Source organism: Hylobates moloch, unplaced genomic scaffold, assembly GCF_009828535.3.
Source record: "Hylobates moloch isolate HMO894 unplaced genomic scaffold, HMol_V3 SCAFFOLD_21, whole genome shotgun sequence".
Taxonomy (NCBI): Eukaryota; Metazoa; Chordata; class Mammalia; order Primates; family Hylobatidae; genus Hylobates; species Hylobates moloch.
Window position 1 is genome coordinate 49,096,196 of NW_026652296.1, and position 22,512 is coordinate 49,118,707.

The following is a 22,512-nucleotide window of genomic DNA, read 5'->3' on the forward strand; positions in this document are numbered from 1 at the left end:
CTGTGGAAGCAAGGCCTCACCTAGGAGTTATTTTGCAAATGACTTTTTGAGGGAATGCTGTCAGAAGATACCCATGAGGGAGCAAAGGAGGCAGAATAGAGTCAGAAAGGGACTGAGCAACAATGTGGTCTCAGCTCTAGTTGAGCTTCAGCCGGATACTATGAGGAGCTCTAGAATGTGTATTACATCACAGTGTGGTCTCATCTGGAGGCAAGGCGACAGGCTTTAAAATTCCAACATCATTCAGTGATTGTCCACGACAATTCCTGGCCATGGAGAGCAGGGGATAAACACTCAAGCATCTCCAGGTGAGACAGCTGCCATTAGCTAAGGACAACTGGAGGATGAATGCCCAAGTCCAGTAAAGGAAATCTAGGCAGGACAACAATATTATCTATTCTGGCATGAAAAGCCTGAGTTTTTCAGGGAAGCAGCCCAAAAATGGCAGACTTTGAAAAGCTAACGGATGTAAATCATCCTTCTCCTAGAGAATTAATTTGAAGAATTTCCTAGTGATGCCCAGCCTCCTCCAGCCAACCTTATTTTCTTTAGTACTTGCCTAACCCCATTTATTCTCCAATCCCAATAAATCTGGGACACCATTATTTTGCAAGTAGTAGAGAAAGCCCTCTTAGAACGGTTGAGCCAAGCCCTACCTGAGAGATCGTCTGGTCCAACAGATTTCAGATATTAGCAACAAAGAGCTCTCATTTTGCCAGAAATCTTGTGGAAATCTTATGAGTAGATCCAATGAAAGTGGACTCATTCTGGTTGGAGAGGGGAAGGAAGGGTACCAATCACTCATAGATTTAGGTGGCTCCCAGTGGGCTACAGGGAACACATTGCCCCACACCCCCAACTATTAGCATATGTCTTTGGTCAAGTTCTCTAGAAACAAAGCCTCATGTTTGGGTTTTGCATGTGATATATTGATTGAGTGATCTCAAAAGAAACCTGTAAGAGAGAGAGGGAAGAGAAGACAGGGAAGAAGCTAGCAAAGGAGTGGGTACAGATGAAAACAACAGTAACAACAATGATCTAGTTGAATTTTACCATTGTGTAACCACACGCTTGAGAGATCAAGACACTTGCACATGTTCTCATAGCTCCCCAGTGGTAGACCAAGGGCTTGAAAGCAGATGGACTCACCCTGTTGCAGGGCTATTCCCAAGATGCCTGTCTAGGATAGGTTTTTTAGAAACAAGTCCTAAAAAGGAGATATTTTGCAAGTGATTTATTGAAAGAGTAGTCTCAGAAAAAATCTTTAAGTACATGAGGGAAATGGGTGGAACACAGGAAGGAGCTGAGCAAGGGAAATAGTTCCAGCTGGTGTCTGGCTTAAGGCTGATCCCATGGGTAAGGATAAAGGGTACCATAGTTATGTCCCAAATTGAGGCAAGGAGCCAAGATTTTGTACCCCAGGATCAGTCATTGATTTGGGGCTCTACGAAGAGCATAGCCTTCTGGGCATTTCCTGGAGAGGCAGTTCCTCTGGATAGGAAGCATCAGTGAGTCATTAACTTTGACCATTCACCGCAGCTGGTGCACAGGCTGGACAGAGGGGCATTAGGCAGGCACTCATAACTATTACTACAGTATCTAATGGGGCTCCCATACACTTTCAGTCAATGTGAATATAACACGATGAGAGTCCAAACCCAGAGCAATGTCTAAGGAACAGCTTCAAAAGGCACAATCACAGATATCACCCACAGTTTCCATTTGGTCTTCTCTTTGTTAATTTTTTCCTTATAGTGTGAATTTTATCAAAGGTTTTTTTTTTTTCAAATGCTTTCATATAAGTTATCTCTAAAGAGGCCAACTTTTGATTCCGCAAGTAAATTGCCTAAAATATAGATAAACCTCTGTGTTTGTTGAGGGGATTCACAGCTTCCGTTAGGGCTGTTCCTTTTCAGTCTGTGTACGGAATCTGTACTGGAAAGTCCTTCACCCACCAGACCCCTGCCCTCTGCACCACCCACCCTGCTTCTCCAGCTTGCACACATACTGGGAGGATATTCCTGAGTGTGTTACTATGACTACCCCTCCTGGAGAGTCACTGTGGGTTTTAAACAGTCATCCAATTAGCTGTTTTGTAACATTTTGTTGTGTTTATTCCCCATTTTGAGTTTTCAACCCACCACCCCCATTACCACTGAAATTCAACTGGATTTTTTATGACGTGTTTGTTTTTTTGTTTTGTTTTTGTTTTTTGAGTTTCGCTCTTATTGCCTAGCCTGGAGTGCAATGGCACAATCTCGGCTCACCATAACCTCCTGCCTCCCGAGTTCAAGCAATTCTCCTGCCTCAGCCTCTTGAGTAGCTGGTATTACAGGCATGCGCCACCACACCCAGCTAATTTTGTATTTTAAGTAGAAACAGGTTTCTCCATGTTGGTCAGGCTGGTCTTGAAGTCCCAGCCTCAGGTGATTCACCCGTCTCAGCCTCCCAAAGTGCTGGGATTACAGGCGTGAGCCACAGCGCCCGGCTATGAGGTTTGAAAGAACCTTGTGTTGATTTTGTTTTTAAGAGGAAAGGACACAGAAGAGGTATTAACAGAAGGGAAAAGGCAGAAAGCAACTTGGTACAAAAATGTCAGAGAGCTAGAACTGGAAATGTTCTTAAAGATGGAAATCGTGTGTTTTTAAGCTACTTTTCAAGAAGCCCTTGCATTTCTCAGAGGTACCTCTGAGCTGCTTTTTAGTACCATAGAGAAAGAGAAAGCACTGAGCACCCAAGCACACACTCACAACCACAAAAAATATTGTAACTCCTTTTTTAAAAATCAATCTTGTATGCTGTTTTATGTTTTATAAAATAATTTGAGTATCTACTTTTAAAAAACATTTGACAATCAGAATTTAGCCTGGAGCAGATGCTGTCAAATCACAATCCACATTCCATCAGCATTTACCGTTTCCATGGACATCACTGGCAGATCTTTGCCTAAAGACTTTCTCTGGCTGCGGGAGCCTCCTCTGCCACAGGCTGGCTGGACATTCCAGGCACGTAACGTCTCCTGGGAGCAGCCCTGAACCAAAGACTGATGGCAATGGGTGTATAACCACCCCAGCTCCCTCCTCTCGCACACAGGATATCCCTGAGGCATCTGGTCTGCCCTACTCCCAGGCTTCCTCAGTGGGATTAAGCTCCAGGTGCCTGCATTGGTAACCCTGATAATACATCTCCTACTAGCTGCTCTCCCTTTGCTGCTTTGCTTCCTTAATCCCCTTCCCTGCCAGGGTTTCCTGGGCTCCCTTCCCTTCTTGTACTCAAATTCTTATCTCAAGGGCAGCTTCTGGGTCAACCCAAACCAAGTCATAGCCCAATTCAATAAATTATTGTTCAAAGAGCGTAGGTGTGTAACTCAAGGGACCCAAGCAAGGCTTGGATTCAAAACCTAAGTTTTGGCTTCCCAATTCAATATCAGCATAACATAGCCATTGATCTTTATATTAACCTATGCTCACCAATTGATCCTTGCCTTAGAGGTGAATGGTCCTCAATAAAATATATATTCCCTATACAAACTTTAAGTGGTTACATGAAAATTAGCTTTTATAAATTATATTAAACATGTATGACAATGCAGAGTTCAAATATTCTTACTTTGTACTCTTCTTTATCAACCAATGACATCTAGTCAATATTATCTGATTCTTTAGTTCTTCTATTATGAAATTTATTCATTCTCTACTTTTCTGAATAAAGAGATACAGATGGAAGAGAAGAGTCTAAATTTTTTTTCTAAAAGTTCTGCTTTTATATCTTCCTTTCTTTTCCATAATGAGCTCTCCTGGTACTGAATGCCTCTTTTTAAATCATGTGTGAAATTGTGAGGTCTCCTCATCCTCCAGGATGAAGGTTTCTGCCCAACCAGATCTCTTGCTGGTGCCAACTGCCAATCTATGAAATGCATAGAAGAGAAGGTTGGAGAAATAGCAAGGCCAAGGTGGCCCACCACTTTAGATTAACCATACCTGCCCAGGACCTTCCACAAGTTGGTCTTTCCTCACTTCCCTTCCCTACCAGTGACCTTGCTAGGACCTTACAAAAGTTGACCACTTTAAGGGAGGAGCAATGCTGTATTTTCTTCCTCTGCCCGTTCTCATGAATTAAAGAAGTGATCCTTGGAGAATTTGTTAGATCGTTTTCACTGATGTCTGAATTAATGGCTTTTCTATATCCATGTTCTTTCCCCTGTAATTTTGTGTTAAAATTCCCACCCACTCTGACTCTGGGCTAGAGCTTGTGATTTGCTTTAACCAATCAAATGCCTCCAAATGATGCTGTGCAGTCCTGAGCCTAGGCCTCGAGAGCCACTGTGTGCTCTTTACTGGAGACTGCCTCTGCAAAAAGAACAAGTTTGGGTTTGCATTCCAGAGGATGAGAGACCACCTGGGGAGAATCAAGCTGCTCCAAACCAATACCCACCCAAAACCTTGAGGCAGAGCTACCCATCTAAGCATAAAATTAACACAGAAGCAAGAAGGAGCCTATCTGAGACCTGAAGAATCTCTCGGCTGATTGCAGCCCAAATTTTCAGCCTAGACATCATGAGCTAAATTAATAGCTGTTGTCTTTAGACACTAAGCTGATAATTTGTTATGCAGTATTAGATAACGAGTACCATTTCTTTCCTCTGAAAGAGACTTGGGAAAATGTATTTGATGTTCAATGAATTCAGAGTGCCTACAGAGAACCAAGTCAAAGCACCTTAGCTTTGCACAGTAGGGATTTGCCAGCTCAGCTTCTGCTTATCTTACAATCTCATACTCATAAAACTCCTGTGTACGAGCAATGAACCTGTCCCAATGAAATGTTCTCCTTTCACTGAAAAAGTTCCCTGCCTTTCCTCATGGAATAATAATAACAAGAACAACAATATTAATTGAAAGTGTATTATGTGTGAGGTACTATTGTAAGAATTTGACAGTGACTATTTTACTTAATTTTCACTGTGTTTCTATATGAAAAGTGCTATTATTATTCCAAGCTTAAAGGTGAGGAAACAAACAAAAAGAATTTAAATAATTTGCTCAAGGTCAAGAGCAGAGATTTAGTTCTAGAATATCTGCCTCCAGAGAGCACGGACTTCTTTAACTATTGTCCTCTCCTATCCTGTGCTTGGCACCTGTCACCTCTCATTTCAAGAACTAGCTTTCCCGTAACAAGAGCCATCCTTACATGGCTCTACCTGTGTTTCCAGGCACTGTTCAAACACCTTTGTATACACTGAATTATTTATTACCCTCAACAACCAATACTATTATTATTCATCATTATCCACATTTTAGAGGAAGAAACTGAGGCACAAGAAGTCAAGTTATTTGCTTAGGGTCACATAGCATGTTGGTGACAGAATCTCAATTCAAGCAGGGACCGTCTGGTTCCAGAATTCAGGTTCTTGTACAGAGAAGACAAAACACAATTGTCTTCTCATGTAACCTGTTACACCAGGACAGGCATCCCCAGGAAGAGTTGTTCCTTCTTCTCTTTATTATTCAAAGACACCGTCCAAGGTTTTGTATTTGTGTCAAAACTTAACTTTCTGACTGTCTTCCCATGAAAGAATTTGTTCTGCAAAATTAGAGACCATATCTGAAGTCATGAAAAGTATACATTCCCCTTGGGGAAGAGAATACCCCCATCAGCCTTGTCTAATGGGAAACCACAGGTCATGAATTCCCACATTTAAGGAAAAGGAGCTGTAATGAATGCTGGTGCAATGCCCAGAGGCTCTCACTGGGCCGGTGTACCTATTCCCCAGCGCAGTCCTGTTGTCTGCTCTCAGCTCACAGTGGCCCTCTTCCACAGAGGGTTGTCTTCATCCAGTAAGAGCCCATCCTCTGATAAATGTCTTGGAGTTCCCACTAGCCAATGACTGATTTACATTAAGGGTCAAAAAACTGCTGCTGCCTCAGGGACGAACCACTCTGCAGTGAGATTTCTACTCTAGAGCATCCTGTGCAATCAGGCTGAGGTTTGTTTTCAGCCAAATCACATCTTTTCTTGGCTCTTTTTCCTTCCATATCCAGCTTCTCTCACCACTTCACAGGTTCTTGAGAGTACCCACTCAAGAAATGCAAGAGAATCCACAACTCAGACATTGCTTCTTATAAAACCAAACTAAGATAAGTGCTTTACAGACATAGAAAGCAATCTCATTAAGAATAAAAGTACTATTTATTCAAGAAGTGCTATAAATTTATTTTTTGAAATAATAAATTTTTTGAATAAATTACAAAAGATGCAGAATATTTATAATTGAGGGAGCAAAACAAAAAACGTTGTTTCTAACATTTAAGACTGAAAAGTTGTTCTCAAGCAAAATTAAGTTTGTATCTGCTCTTATGTAAATAAGGGTAATATTAGCTGCATTTACAAACAAACCATCAAATGCAATGGACCAAACAAGATGCAAATGTATTTCTCTTATATATATCAGTTGCAGTTTCAGGTTAGAGGGCCTCTTGACCCCACACTATCTTGGAGACTCAGGCTTCTCATGTTTTTCCACCATGGTATATGCAGGGTGGTCTTCTTTGCTGCATGATGGAAGCCATGGGACAAAAGCTGACTTGCAGCAAAGTTTCTTTTTAAAAAAAGATATGAAGGAAGCATGTCAGCCAGTTAAAGGCTCTGTCCAGAACTGATGTCATTTCAATTCACATTGGTGATAACCAAGTCACCATACCCAGCTGTAAGGGAGGGTAATTGGTCAGCTAAGTACATTGTATTATTGCACTGTATTGAAAGAAGAAAGAGGAGAATGAATTTTGTGAAGAGTTAGAAATGAGTGCAATCATTGTTATTAGTTTTTGCATTAGCTTTCTATCTTTTCTAATATTCACTATAAGGAAAATTTGGACACCCGAGGTAACAACTTTTTAAATTAACTACGGTCTGTCTTTTTGTGTTAACTTCAAAGCTGGTAAAACACATTTTAGAGAATTTCTTGTCCTCATAAATGTATCTATTGTAGGAAATAGTGTTAACTCATAAATTCTGCCGATATTAATCATAAAGTTGTAAATGAAGTTACCAGGCTTTTTTTTCTTCCAACTTCTGTGTCAGGGCTGCTAAATAGAATAGAATTTTCTGTGATAGTAGAGATAAGCTATACGTGTGCTATGCAATACAGTAGTCACTAGACATAGGTGCTGATTGAGCTAGTCAAGGCTAGCTTGACTGACAAATATTTACATTTTACTTCATGTTAATTAATTTTAAAATTTAAATTTAAAGAGCTCCATGTGGCTAGTGGCTCCCATATTGGACAGAGCTGCTCTATATAGCAGTTCTGGTGAAAAAGAAAGTAGTAAGGCTCATTTGTCTCCAGCAGCTGCTTGTTCCAAATTTGTGTTGATGGTTCCTCTGACAGCTTCTGATCCAAACAGCAGGCAAAGCTTTAGCTTTGTTTAGTCACTATGCCTTATCCTTGGTGTTATCTTTCAGCAACAGGCAGAGTTGTTGGCCCATAGTAAGCTTTTAATAAATATTTGTCAAATAAACAAGTGAATTAATGAGATGTGCTCTGCCCAATCAAATTAGGTCTTCTATGTAGATATGATCCGGCCTACTTCAGAACTTTTTGCAATGTAAGCAACCAAGAATGAAACAATAATGCATATAAACTATACGTTAGTCTGATGTAGTTATTTTAGATGAGAACAATTGCCAGACCAAATATATCATGGCCATAGTGTCTTCTGACTTGACCATGAGCAGTGACACACAAAGAACCTACACTCCAAATAAATTCTTCATATTCCAGATATTTTGTATTTCTCTCACATATGTAACCCAGCATTATCCCTTCAACATCTGTATGCAACTTTACTAGAAGAGCAATGTAGTCAAGTACCCAACTTCATAAGCACATTTGCCATCTGGAGTCAAGATGAATGTAATTTATCCATGTCTGGGTTAATCAGAGTGTAAACTCAGTCAGTTGATAGATCAGATAGGAAGAACCGTCATTTCATAAATGTGGGCCAAGTCAGTCACAAAGCTATTAGCACACATACTTTATGCTTAGCTCCACTTCTTTCTAGAGTGAGGCCTCCAATAGGCTGCATGATTTTACATAATGTTTGTTGAATATTATGAAATAAGTCATCCTTGCTAAGACTGTTTGTTTTAGGAATAAATTTCTAGTTACATAGATGAAACCAAGAGTGGAGTCTTTTTCCCCCTCCAAATTAATAGTGCACAAAAAAATGTATACTTACAGCTATGATTAAAAACAAGCTTCCATGCCACATCCCATCTCCTCTGGATTCAGTATGGAAAAAAGAAGGGCCCCTAACCAAAGACCGAAATGAAAAGCTACAGTTTCTCACTACAATGAACCAAGTATGGAGTGGAGAAAGAGATAAGAAGGCAGAGAGAAGGAGGTAAGAAGATGCAGAGAATGAGCCCTGAATGATACTGAGTTCTTCTTCAGTATTTAGAGGTACAAAAGAATTTCAGCCAAAAGGTCTCAGCAGTTGTAGTGACAGTAAGATCAGGTCCTTGTCCTGCTTAAATAAATGATTGTTGGACCATCTTTCTTTACTGGCCCAATTCAGTGTATTCTGAGACTTATTGAGAGAGGTTAGGCATTCAAATACTGTTCTTCCAAGGCAGAAACAATCCTTTGACCTTCTAAAATAAAATGATGAAATACAAATCACACTCTTAGTTTTCAACTTTGCATTTGTACCTAAATTAAAACCATTGCATCATAATACAGTTGAAATTGTCAGCTGTTTTTTTTAAAGCCTTCAAGTTTTAATTAATTTAGGGGAGAGTCTAGTGACCAAAGAAAAAAGTGATTATTAGAAAACATTAATTCTTTGAGGCGGCCCCAGTCCTACAATACGATTTGTCCAGGAACCTTCAAAATAATGTGAAATTATTGTCCTTACAGATTTTCCAATCCTACATCTGACCAGTAAGTAAAGTGGGTCTTCTTATACATCAGCTGCTACATATTTTACTCAAATTAAAAGCAAATCTTAACCTCTATACCACTTTTAAAAGGGATATAGTGCTCATTACATATATTTGGGCACTAGCATATAAGAACACACACACACACACACACACACACACATTTTAGATGTAAGCAAACATGGAAAAGTAAGATCCTGTGAAAAAGTATTCCCTTTAAAAGGCAATGAAAAACTCACAAAAATTGTCAGAATCAGCTTTATTAGATAGATTTTAATGGATTTCAGGAACATGGAGAATGTTTGTTCAGGGAACATAGTGAAATCTCAGTAAGAATACAAAGCTTTGTGGCATTTTAATTTGCCCTCGTCCTATCCCTCACTTTCCAACTTAACAGTAGCCTTTACAATAAAAGACCACATTCCCAGTCTGGAGGGAACAGAATAGAACTGGAGGTTTTTCAAAGCTTAATTCCCCCCAAATTGTCATTTTTTTTTTTTTTTTTACCTGATTGGTGGGTCCCTGGAAGACTTGGTTGTATTTGACCTAAATTGGAGCTCACGCAGTGCAAAAAGCCTCTCCTTAGGAACATTTGTCAAAAACAATAAAAGGCAAGCGTTTGAATGTCATGGCTGCCTGAAAGGACAGGTAACAATTTGAGTAAACAATATTCTATCCAAAAAGCATAAAAAGAACAGCTGAAAAATAAGTTATCCAAAGAGGCTTTCAAAAGCTCTAACGTATTCCTGGGAAGCTAGAGGGCACATACATGCATACGGTTGTATGCATACTCAGGAAAGACTTGAGATAGCCCTTAGCTTTTACTCCTGGCTGACCTTGAGGCTTTGCACAAGCAGAAAGTGAAAGTTAAGGCAGAGTTGTCAGTCACCTGCGTGAGAGTTGAAGACATGTTCCAACACACACACACACACACACACACACAGCCTGCAGGCAAAAAATAGATTTATTGGTTCCAGAAATTTGAGGAAATCTCTGTTCAAATATGAGCTATCCACAAAGCTAACTGAGTGACACTTCAGTGGACACACTGAAAGAATACAGACTTTACAGAATTTGTTCAGAAAAATCACAAAACAAATAACTACAAGCAGCAAGAAGAACAAACCCTGGTGAGGGGGTAGAATCTGACTTCCCCAGTTACTGTGTGCTATTTACAATGTCTTTGTCCAATAAGAATAACAACAAATAGGGTAAGCAAAAAAACAAGAAATTATAGCCCTCACTTAGCAAAAATGAGCAATCAATGGAAACTCCCTAGGGAAGCCCAGAAGTTGGACTTATTAGACAGATTTTTTTTTTTTTAGATGGAGTCTTGCTCTGTCGCCCAGGCTGGAGTGCAGTGGCGTGATCTTGGCTCACTGCACGCTCCACCTCCCGGGTTCATGCCATTCTCCTGTCTCAGCCTCCCAAGTAGCTGGGACTACAGGCGCCTGCCACCATGCCCACATAATTTTTTGTATTTTTGTATTTTTAGTAGAGACAGGGTTTCACCATGTTAGCCAGGATGGTTTTGATCTCCTGACCTCATGATCCACCTGCCTCGGCCTCCCAAAGTGCTGGGATTACAGGCTAGAGCCACCGCGCCTAGCCTAGACAGATTTTTTAAACCAGCTATTCTAAATATGTTCAAAATGCTACAGGAAAGTATGTCTAAAGAGCTAAAGAAAAGTGTCAAAATGGTAACTCACCAAATAGAGAATTTTATAAAGAGATACATATTATAAAAGGAGCCAAATAGAAATTCCAGAGTCAAAAACTGTATTAATCAAAATAAAAAATTTACTAGAGAATGCAGCCAACAGACACACGAAAAAATGCTCATCATCACCTGCCATCAGAGAAATGCAAAGCAAAATCACAATGAGATACCATCTCACACCAGTTAGAATGGCAATCATTCAAAAGTCAGGAAACAACAAGTGCTGGAGAGGACGTGGAGAAATAGGAACACTTTTACACTGTTGGTGGGACTGTAAACTAGTTCAACCATTGTGGAAGTCAGTGTGGCGATTCCTCAGGGATCCAGAACTAGAAATACCATTTGACCCAGCCATCCCATTACTGGGGATATACCCAAAGGACTATAAATCGTGCTGCTATAGACACATGCACACGTATGTTCACTGTGGCACTCACTATTCACAATAGCAAAGACTTGGAACCAACCCAAATGTCCATCAATGATAGACTGGATTAAGAAAATGTGACACGTATACACCATGGAATACTACACAGCCATAAAAAAGGATGAGTTCACGTCCTTTGTAGGGACATGGATGAAGCTGGAAACCATCATTCTCAGCTAACTATCGCAAGGACAAAAAACCAAACACCGCATGTTCTCACTCATAGGTGGGAATTGAACAATGAGAACACTTGGACACAGGAAGGGGAACATCACACACCGAGGCCTGTCGTGGGGTGGGGGAAGGGGGGGGGGTATAGCATTAGGAGACATACCTAATGTAAATGAGTTAATGGGTGCAGCACACCAACATGGCACATGTATACATATGTAACAAACCTGCATGTTGTGCACATGTACCCTAGAACTTAAAGTATAATTAGAAAAAAAAAAAGGGTGGCCAAAAAAAAATTTACTAGAAAAGCTCAATAGAAGATTTGAGCAGGCAAAAGAAAGAACAAATATAATTAAACATAGGTTAATAAAAATTATTCAGTCCATTACTAAAGGAAAAAAATGAAAAATGAAGAGAGCTTCACAGACCTGTGAAAACTGTTGAGCACATGGCACATGGATACATATGTGAAGAACCTGCAAAATAAAAAAAAGAGGGGGGAAAAAAAAAAAAAAAAAAAAAAAAAGAGGAAATAAGGGGCTCTAGTTTCCAGTCTGGAAACAACTTAACAAAATTTAAGGAATGCAGTGAAAGTAGTTAACAAAGGGAAATTTATAGCATTGAATGACTATATTAGAAAAGAATAATCATCTAAAATGAATAGTCTAAACTTCCATTTTAAGAAATTAGAAAAAGAGGAATAAATTTAATTTCAAAGTGAGCAGAAGAAAAGAAACTATAAGAGAGCGGAAATTGATGAGATTGAAAACAGGAAGTCAGTGAAGAAACATCAACAAAATCAAAAGCTAGTTCTTTGAAAAAAATCAATAAAATTAATAACACTTTAGATGGCTAAGAAAAAATATATACAAATTACTAATATCATAAATGAAAGAAGGGCCATCACTACAGTTCCCATGGACATTATAAAGATAATAAAGAAATGTTACGAACAACTCTATTTCCACAAATAGAGTAACATAGATTGCATGGATCAATTTCTTGAAAGAAACAATCTGCCAAAAGTCACTCAAGAAAAAACAGACAATTTGAATAGGTCTGTATCTGTTTTAAAAATTGAATTGATAATGAATAACCTTCCAAAACAGAAAGCACCAGGACCAATTGGGTTCACTGGCAAATTCTACCCAACATTCAGTAAAGAAATCATATAAATTCTTTATCATCTCCTTAAGAATATAAAAGAAGAGGAAATACTTCCTAACTCATTCTATGAGGCCATTATTATCCAAATACCAAAATTAGATAAATATATCACAAAAAATAGAAAATAAAACTGCAGATAAATGTCTCTGCTGAACAAAAATGCAAAAATCATCAACAAAATACCAGTAAATTCAATCCAACAATGTATGAAAAGATCTATACATCCTGACCCAGTGGGATTTATCCCAGGTATGCAAGACTATTCAACATTCAAAAATTAATAAATGTAATCCATTACATCAACAGGCTACAGAGAATAATGGCCATACACTTCCTAATTTTAATGAAAGACATTAACCAAAACATACACAAAACTCAATGAACTACAAATAGAGTAAACTCAGAAATCCACACCTATACACATCATAAGCAACTATCCCAAAAGCCAAAGACAACAAGAATCTTGAAAGAAGCTAAAAAGAAACAGGGAAACAATTCTTCATGTACAAAGGATCCTCAATAAAATTAACAGCTGAGGCCAGGCACAGTGGCTCAAGCCTGTAATCCCAGCACTTTGGGAGGCTGAGGCAGGTGGATCACTTGAGGTCAGAAGTTCAAGACCAGCCTGACCAACATGGTGAAATCCTGTCTCTGCTAAAAAATGCAAAAATTAGCAGGGTGTGGTGGCACACGCCTGTAATCCCGGCTACTTGGGAGGCTGAGGCAGGAGGATCACTTGAACCCCAGGAGGAGGAGGTTGCAGTGAGTCAGTGAGCCGAGACCATGCCACTGCACTCCAGCCTAGGCAACAGAGTGAGACGCTGTCTCAAAAACAAAAAAAAAAAAAAGAAAAAAAAATTAACAGGTGATTTCTCATTAGAAACCCTGGAGGCCAGAAGTCACTCAGATGATATCTTCAAAAAGTGAAAAAAATTGTTAATCAACAATTCTATACATGGTGAATCACATTTATTAATTTGCATATGTTTAACCAGCCTTGTATCCCAGGAATGAAGTCTGCTTCATTGTGGTGTATTAGCTTTTTGATGTACCGCTGGATTCAATTTGGTAGCTTTTTTTTTTAAAGGATTTTTGTGTTTATGTTAATGAGGGATATTGGGCTAGAGTTTTCTTTTTTTGCCGTGTCTCTGCCATATTTTGGTATCAGACTGATGCTGGATTTACAGAATGAGTCAGGGAAGACCCCATATTCCTTGATTTTTCAGAATAATTTCAGTAGAGTCAGTGTCAGTTCTTCGTTTTATGTCTGGTAGAATTTGGCTGTGAATCCTTCTGGTCCAGGGCTGTTTTGGGATGGCAGATTCTTTATTGCTGATTCCATTTCAGAAGTTTATATTGGTCTATTCAGGGTTTCAATCTCTTCCTGATTCAATCTTGGGACTGTATACTTCCAGGAATGTATCTATTTCCTCTAAACTTTTTATTTTGTGTCCATAGAGTTGTTCACAGTAGTCCTTGAGAATTGTTTATATTTCTGTGGGATCAGTTTTAATATCACCTTTGTTCTTTCAGATTGTGCTTATTGGGATCTTCTCTTTTATTTTCTTTGTTAATTTAGCTAGGGGTTCTATCAATCTTATTTTTTCAAAGAGCCAATTCTTGGTTTCATTGATTTTTTTGTATAGATTTTTGCATCTCAATTTCATTAAGTTGTTCCCTAATTTTAGTTAGTTCTTTTCTTCTGCTAGGTTTGGTTTGGCTTGTTTTTTTTTTCTTCTAGCACCTTTAGGTGTAAAATTAGATTGTTAATTGGAGACCTTTCTAGCTTCTTGATGAAAGAGTTTAGCACTAAATAGAATCAAAAGCTAAAACCATATAATCACATCAGTAGACATAGAAAAGCTTTTGATAAAATCCAAAGTTTCTTCATGATAAAATCCCTCAACAGACTAGGGGTTGAAAGAACACATCTCAAAATAATAAAAGCCATCTATGATAAATCCACAGCCAATATCATACTGAATAGGCAAAAGCTCAAACCCATTCCCCATTTAGAACTGAGACAAAGATGCCCGCTCTAACCACTCCTATTCAACATAGTACTGGAAGTCCTAGCCAGAGCAATCAGGCAAGAGGGAAAAAAACTATCCAAATTGGAAAAAAGTCAAACTATCTTTGTTGCTGATATGACTCTATAACTGTAAAATCCTAAATATTCTGCCAAAAGACTCCTAGAATTGATAGGCAACTTTAATAAAGTTTCAGGATACAATATAAACTTACAAAAATCCGCAGCATTTCTATGCACCAACATCATCCAGGCTAAGAGTGAAATCAAGAAGACAATGCCACCTGCAATAACCACAAAGAAAATAAAGTATGCAAGAATACAGCTAACGAAGGAGATGAAAGATTCTACAAGGAGAATTACAAATTCTACAAGGAGAATTACAAAATGCTGCTGAAATAAATTAGAGATGACACAAATAAATAAATAAAACATTCCATGCTCATGGATTAGAAGAATTAATGTTGTAAAAAATGGCCATACTGCCCAAAACAATTTACAGATTCAATGCCATTCTTATCAAGCTACCAATGTCATTCTTCACAGAATTAGGAAAATTGGAATTAGAAAAATAGCATATTCTAAAATTCATATGGAACCAAAAAAGAGCCTGAATAGCCAAAGAAATCTTAAGCCAAAAGGACAAATCCAGAGGCATCATACTATGCGACTTCAAACTATACTATAAAGACACACTAATCAAAACAGTTTGGTACTGGAAAAAAAATGACACGTGGACCAATAAAACAAAATAGAAAACCCAGAAATAAAGCTACACACCTAGAACCATCTGTCCCTCAACAAGGCTGACAAAAACAAGTAATGGGGAAAGGACTTCCTATTCAACAAATGGTGCTAGGATAATTGGCCTGCCATATTCAGAAGATTAAAGCAGTACACCTACAAAAATTCCAAAATGCCATATTTTCACTATATACAAAAATTAACTCAAAATGGGTTAAATATTTAAATGTAAGACGTTGAACTATAAAAATCCTGGTAGACAACCTAGGAAATATTATTTTCTTAGTACTGGCCATGGCAAAGAATTTTTGGCTAAAGCCTCAAAAGTAATTGCAACAAAAACAAAAATAGACAAGTGAGACCTAATTAATCTAAAGAATTTCTGCATAGCAAAAGAAACTATCAACAGAGTGAACACACAACCTACAGAATAGGGTAGATATTTGCAACCTATACATCCAACAAAGGCCTAATATCCAGAATCTATAGGGAACATAAATCAACAAGCAAAAAGCAAATAGCTCCATTAAAAAATAAGCAAAGGATATGAACAGACAATTCTCAAAAGAAAATGTACAAGTGACCAACAAACATATGAAAAAATGCTCAGCATAAACCAATCATCAGAGAAATGCAAATCAGTCAGAACGACTATTATTAAAAAGTTAAAAGAACAACAGATGCTGGCGAGACTGCAGAGAAAAAGTAATGCTTATACACTGTTGGTGGGAATGTAAATTAGTACAGTCACTGTGGAAAGCAGTCTGGAGATTTCCCAATGAACTTAAAACAGAGCTACCATTTGACCCAGTAATCCCATTTCTGGGTATATACCCAAAAGAAAATAAATCATTCTACCAAGAAGAAACAAGCACTTGTATGTTCATCAGTGCACTATTCACAATAGCAAAGACATGGAATCAACCCAGTTGCTCATCAATGGTAGATTGTATAAAGGAAATGTGTAGTGTGTATATGTGAACATATACACCATGCAATACTATGCAACCATAAAAAGAATAAAATCATGTCCTTTGCAGCAATATAAATGAAGCTAGAAGTCATAATCCTAACCAAATTAATGCTGAAACACAAAACCAAATACTACCTGTCTCACTTATAAGTGGGAGCTAAGCACTGAGCGCTCATGGACACAACTATCAGAACAATAGACATTGTAAATACTAGAGGGTAGAGGGGGGTAGATTAAAGTTACATATCAGGTACTATGCTCGGTAGCAGGATGACGGAATCCATACTCCAAACCTTAGCATCATTCAATATCCCCATGTAACAAACCTGCACATGTACCCACTGTATCTAAAATAAAAGTTGAAATTATTTTAAAACAAATGGACAATTACATAACAAACAAATGCATTAATAATAATGATGATAATAATAATAAAATAACTTTATGTATTAAAAAATCCATCAAAAAGGCAGGGAAAATTAAGATATTCTCACATAAAAACAAAATGAGCTTGTTATTGACAGTCCCACCCTATAATAAATACTTAAGGGAGTTCTTCAGGCTGAAATGAAAGGACACTAGGCAGAAATTAAAATCTACACAAAGAAATAAAAAACACTGGTAAAGGTAAATATGTAGGTAAATATAAATGACAGTATAAATGCATCTCCTGTTTGTAACTCCCATTTTTCTCTGATATGATTGTAAAATAAAGCAGTAATTATAGATTAATGAAGTTGTATGAAATTATAAATATTCTTTATATTGTATAAATATAGAATTTGTAACAATAACAACATAAAGCACAGGAAAACAGCTAAATAGGAGCAAAGTTTTTAACACTCTAAATTAAATTAGATTATAAAATTAATCCAGGTAAATTGTCATAAATTAAGTGGTTAACAGTAATCTCAGGGCAATTATTAAAAATAAAATCTACAAAGTGATACAGTGAAGGAAATAGCAAAGTAATTAAAATGGTACACCAGAAAATATCCATTTAACACCAAAAGAAGCCAACAATTGATGACGGAAGGAAAACTAGACATAAGACATATACAAACAAATAGCAAAATGTCAGTTGCAAATGTTACCTTATCAGTAATTACATTATATATAAAAGGATTCTGTCTCTATCCATTTCCTAAGGCTGCTGCAACAAAATACCACAAACTGGGTCATTTAAAACATCAAGAATTCATTTTCTCACAATTCTGGAGGCCAGTATAATCTGAGATCGTGGTGTCAGCAGAGTTGGTTCCTCCTGGAGGCTCTGAAGGAGAAGCTATTCCACACCTTCTCTCCTAATGTCTAGTACCTGCCAGCAATCCTTGTTATTCCTTACCAAGGAATAGGCAGAGAATTGCCTAACTTGAACCTCTGCCTTCACATGGTTTTCCCTTCTGTGTGTCAAATTTTTCTCTTTCTCTTTACTTACATGTAATATGACTAATTACAACAATCATTGTAATTAACCATGAAAACAGAATAAAGAATAAACATCACACAAAATAGGACACCAGTCAGTGGATTTAAGGCTCCTCCCCCCATACCCAGAATTCATCTCATCTTAAGATCTTAACTTGATTACATTTTCAAAGACCCTTTTTCCAAACAAGTTCACACCCACAGGTATAATGTAGACATATATATATACACGTGTATATATATATATATATAGTCATAGTGGTTTGATCATTTGTGAGGGGACAACAGATCAACCCACTGTGACCTCCAATTAAAAGATAGAGTTTGGTGGAATTGACTTAAAAAAAGAAAACAATAAACTGGTATGCTGTCTATGAGAGACAACCTTGAAATTCAAAGGCATAAGTGGGTTGAAGGTAAAAGTATTGGGAAAGATATATTATGCAAACAGATTCCAAAAGGGAGCTAGATTGGCTCTCTTAATACAGGACAAAATAGATTTTAGAACAAAAAATTGTTACTAGCGACCAAGAAATTGTATAATTATGAAAGGGTCAATAGTTGAAGAAATATACTAATTATAAACATGTATGCAAATAGCAACAGAGTCTCAAAACACATTAAGCAAAAGTTGAAAGAATTTAAGGAATAATAGAAAATTCAGCAATATATTTTGGATATTTCAATCTCACTTTCAATGATGGATAGAAAAACTAGACAAAAGATCAGCAAGACAACAGAAGATTGAAAAAGTACTATAAACCAACTAGACCTAACAGACACCTAAGCAGTACTCAACCCAACAGCAGTGGAATAAATATTCTTCTGAAATGCTGATGAAACATTCTTTAGCAGATGGTAGGCTATAAATGGTCTCAATAAATTTAAAATGACTGAAATCTTACAAAGCATTTCATAGTGGAAGGAAATTAGAAACCAAGAACAGATGGAAATTTCGGAAATTCAAAATTATGTGTAAATTACAAAATGCATTTCTAAATAAACAATATGTCAACAAAATTTTATGGGAAATTAGGAAATACTTTGAGACAGATGAAAATGAAAACACAATATACCACAACTTATGAGATGCACTGAAAATTGTGTTCAAAGAAAAATTTATACTTTTAAGAACCTACATTAAAAATAATGATCTCCAATCAACAACCTAATTTCCCCCTAAATTTCTAACTAATGTTCCCTCTTTAAAAATCAGAAAAAAAAATCCTCAACAAAATATTGCAAACTAAACCCAGAAGCATATTTAAATATATATACACCATGACCAATTGGGATTTATGTCAGGAATGCAAGATTGGCTCACAAAACAAACATTATAATTAATCATACTAATAGAATCAAGGATACAAAAATCCAAAACAAACACAAAAGAAGCATTTGACAAAATACAAGTTTCTGATAAAAACACTCAATATACTAAGAACAGAGGAGAACTTCCTCAACCTGATAGAGGACATCTATGAAAAACGCATACATCTATAAAAAATACATACTTAACAGTGAAATACTGAAAGTTTACCTCCTAAGAATCTTTCTCCCTTCTTCACCACTTCTATTCAACATTGTACTGGAGGTAGTATCCTGGGAAATAGGCTAGTAAAAGAAATAAAAGGAAAGAAAGAAACAAGAAACAAGGGAAATGGAAAGAAACAAGTGAATGGAATGAAACATATCTTACATATCTTACATATCGAAAACCATAAATCTGGCACAAAAACACTATTAGAGCTTATAAAATTTAGCAAGTTTGCAAGACACAAGATCAATGTACCAAATCAGTTGTATTTCTATACATGAACAAGGACGATTCCAAAATGAGATTTAGAGAATTAGTCCATTTAAAATACCATCACAAAGAGTAAAATACTTATGATAAATTTAACCCATTAAGTACACGATTTGTACACCAGAAACTATAAAATATCACTGAAAGAAATAAAAGAAGGCCTAAATAAATGAAACAATATTCCATATCCACAAATTGGAAGACCTAATATCGTTAAGATTGCAATAAGCCCCATATTGATCTGCAGATTTAATCAATCTATATCTAAATTCCATTCATCATTTTACAGAAATTGGCAAGTGGATACTAAAAGTCATGTATAAATGGAAGGCACTCAGACTAGCCAAACCAATCCAGAAAACATAAAATAGAGGGATTTGCTTTTTCTAGTTTCAAAAGAGATTACAAATTTACAGTAACAAGGACTGTGTGAAGCTAGCATAAAGGAAAAACATATACATAAATGGAATAAAATTGAGAGTCCAGAAATAACTATATGCATTTATTGTCAACTGATTGAAAATATCAGTTCTTTTCCTATCAAATTGTGCCATGAAAATTCAATAGGGAAAGGTTGGCCCTTTCAACAAATGGTGCTAGGACAACTGGTTAGCCACACACAAAACACAAATTTGGATTCCTATCTCAACATGGAAAAATCAGCTCAAAATGGATCAAAAACCTAAAAGCAAGAACTAAAACTATAAAATTCTTAGAAGAAAACAAACGTACGTCACAATGACCTTGAATTAGGCAGTGGTTTTACAGATATGATATCCGATGCACAAGCAACCAAAGAAAAAACTAAATACATTAGACTTCATTATAAAGTAAAAACCTTTTTGCATCAAAGGACACTCACAGAATGAGAGCAAATATTTGCAAATCATATATTTGATAAGCATCTAGTCTCTGGAATATAAAAGAAAACTTCTAAAACTCAAAAAGACAACTCAAATATAAAGTGAAGAAAAGGTTTATTTTTATGGTGGTAAAATATACATAAAAGTTATTATTTTAATTATTTTTAAGTGTACAATTAAGTGGCCAAAAGTTCATTCACACTGTTATATAATTCTCCCCACTATCCATTTTCAGAATGTTTTCGTCGTCCCAAACAGAAATTCTGTGCCTGTTACACAATTAATTTGTGGTCCCCTCTCTCCCTAGCCTCTGGTAACTTTTATTGTACTTTCCATCTCTATGAATTTGCCTCTTCTTCTTTTCTTTTCTTTTTTTTTTTTTTTTTTTTTTGAGACAGTTTCACTCTTGTTGCCCAGGCTGGAGTGCAATGCCACGATCTCCGCTCACTGCAACCTCTGACTCCCGGGTTCAAGAGATTCTCTCTCCTCAGCCTCCCGAGTAGCTGGGATTACAGGCACCCGCCACCACGCCCAGCTAATTTTTGTATTTTTAGTACAGATGGGGTTTCACCATGTTGACCAGGCTGGTCTCGAACTCCTGAGCTCAGGTGATCCACCTGCCTCAGCCTCCCAAAGTGCCAGGATTACAGGTCTAAGCCACAGCGCCCTGCCGAATTTGCCTCTTTTAGGTACTTAATATACCCCTGACCTCAGGTGATCCACCCACCTCAGCCTCCCAAAGTGCTGGGATTACAGGTGTAAGCCACAGCGCCCTGCCGAATTTGCCTCTTTTAGGTACCTAATATACTCCTGACCTCAGGTGATCCACCCACCTCAGCCTCCCAAAGTGCTGGGATTACAGGCGTGAGCCACCACACCCTGCCGAATTTGCCCATTTTAGGTACCCAATGTAAGTGGAATTATATATTTGTCCTTCTGTGTCTGGTTTATTTCATTTATCCTAATATTTTCAAGGTTCATCCATGTTGTGGCATATATCACAATTTTGTTCCTTTTTAAGACTGAATAATATTCCATTGTGTGTAAATACCACATTTTGTTTATCAATTCACCTCTTCGTGGATTGTGAATATTGTTGCTATGAACATTGGTGTACAAGTATTTGTTTGAGTTCTTGCGTTAATTTTTTCTGAGTATATAGAGTATACACAAAGGGGTAAAATTGCTTCATCACACGGCAATTCTATGCTTCATTTTTTGAAGAATCATGGCAAAGAATTTAAATTGACATTTCTCCAAAGAAGGTACACAAATGTTTAATCGGCACATAAAATGGCTCAACATCATCAGGCATAAGGAAAATCCAAATAAAAAACACGATGAGATGTCACCAATCAGAATTTTTTTTTAATGAAACTCAACAACACATACTACTAAGGAGAAGGTGGAGGCAACTGGATCTCTCATCCATTACTAGTAGGAATGTAAAATGGTACAGACACTTTGGAAACAGTTTACCATTTGTTATAAAGTTAAACGTACATCTGCTATATGAGGCAGCAATCCTACTCTCCTGGGTATTCACCCAAAAGTAATGAAGACATATCCACAAAAGACCTGCACAGCTATGTATATAGGAAACTTTATTCTTAACACCAAACTGAAAATAACCCAAAGTCTCTCACTTAGGAATGGATACAACATTGTGATACATTGATGCAATGAAATACCACTCAACAATAAAAAAGAAATGAACTACTGATATACTCATCAACAGGGATGAATCTCAAAAACATTAAGCTAAGTAAAAGAAGCTAAACCAAAAGGCTGCACACTGCATGATTTCCTTTATATGACAGTCTGGAAATGGAAAACTATAGGGACAGAAAACATAACAATAGTAGAAGATGGAGTTGACTCCAAGGAGGTGTAGGACTCTTTGAGGTGATAGAAACATTCTATATGGTAATCCTAGTTATGGTCATATGTCTACACTTTTGTCAAAACTCCAAGAACTGTCCCTATAAAATATGAATTTTACTACATATAAACAATACCTTAACATACCTAACAAAAGAAAAATCCTCCAGAAACATAACACTACATATGTGTTCCTGTATCAGTGCACTAGATATTTTATTTTCTGTCATTTTTTCTCTCCAACAGAAAAGATAAACACTGAGGTGGGAGAGCAGTGGCTCTCAGATGCTGTAACTGGACTATTCCTTAAATCTCATTTTCACAAAAATGAGCCAAAATAAATGATACACTGGTGACTTGGC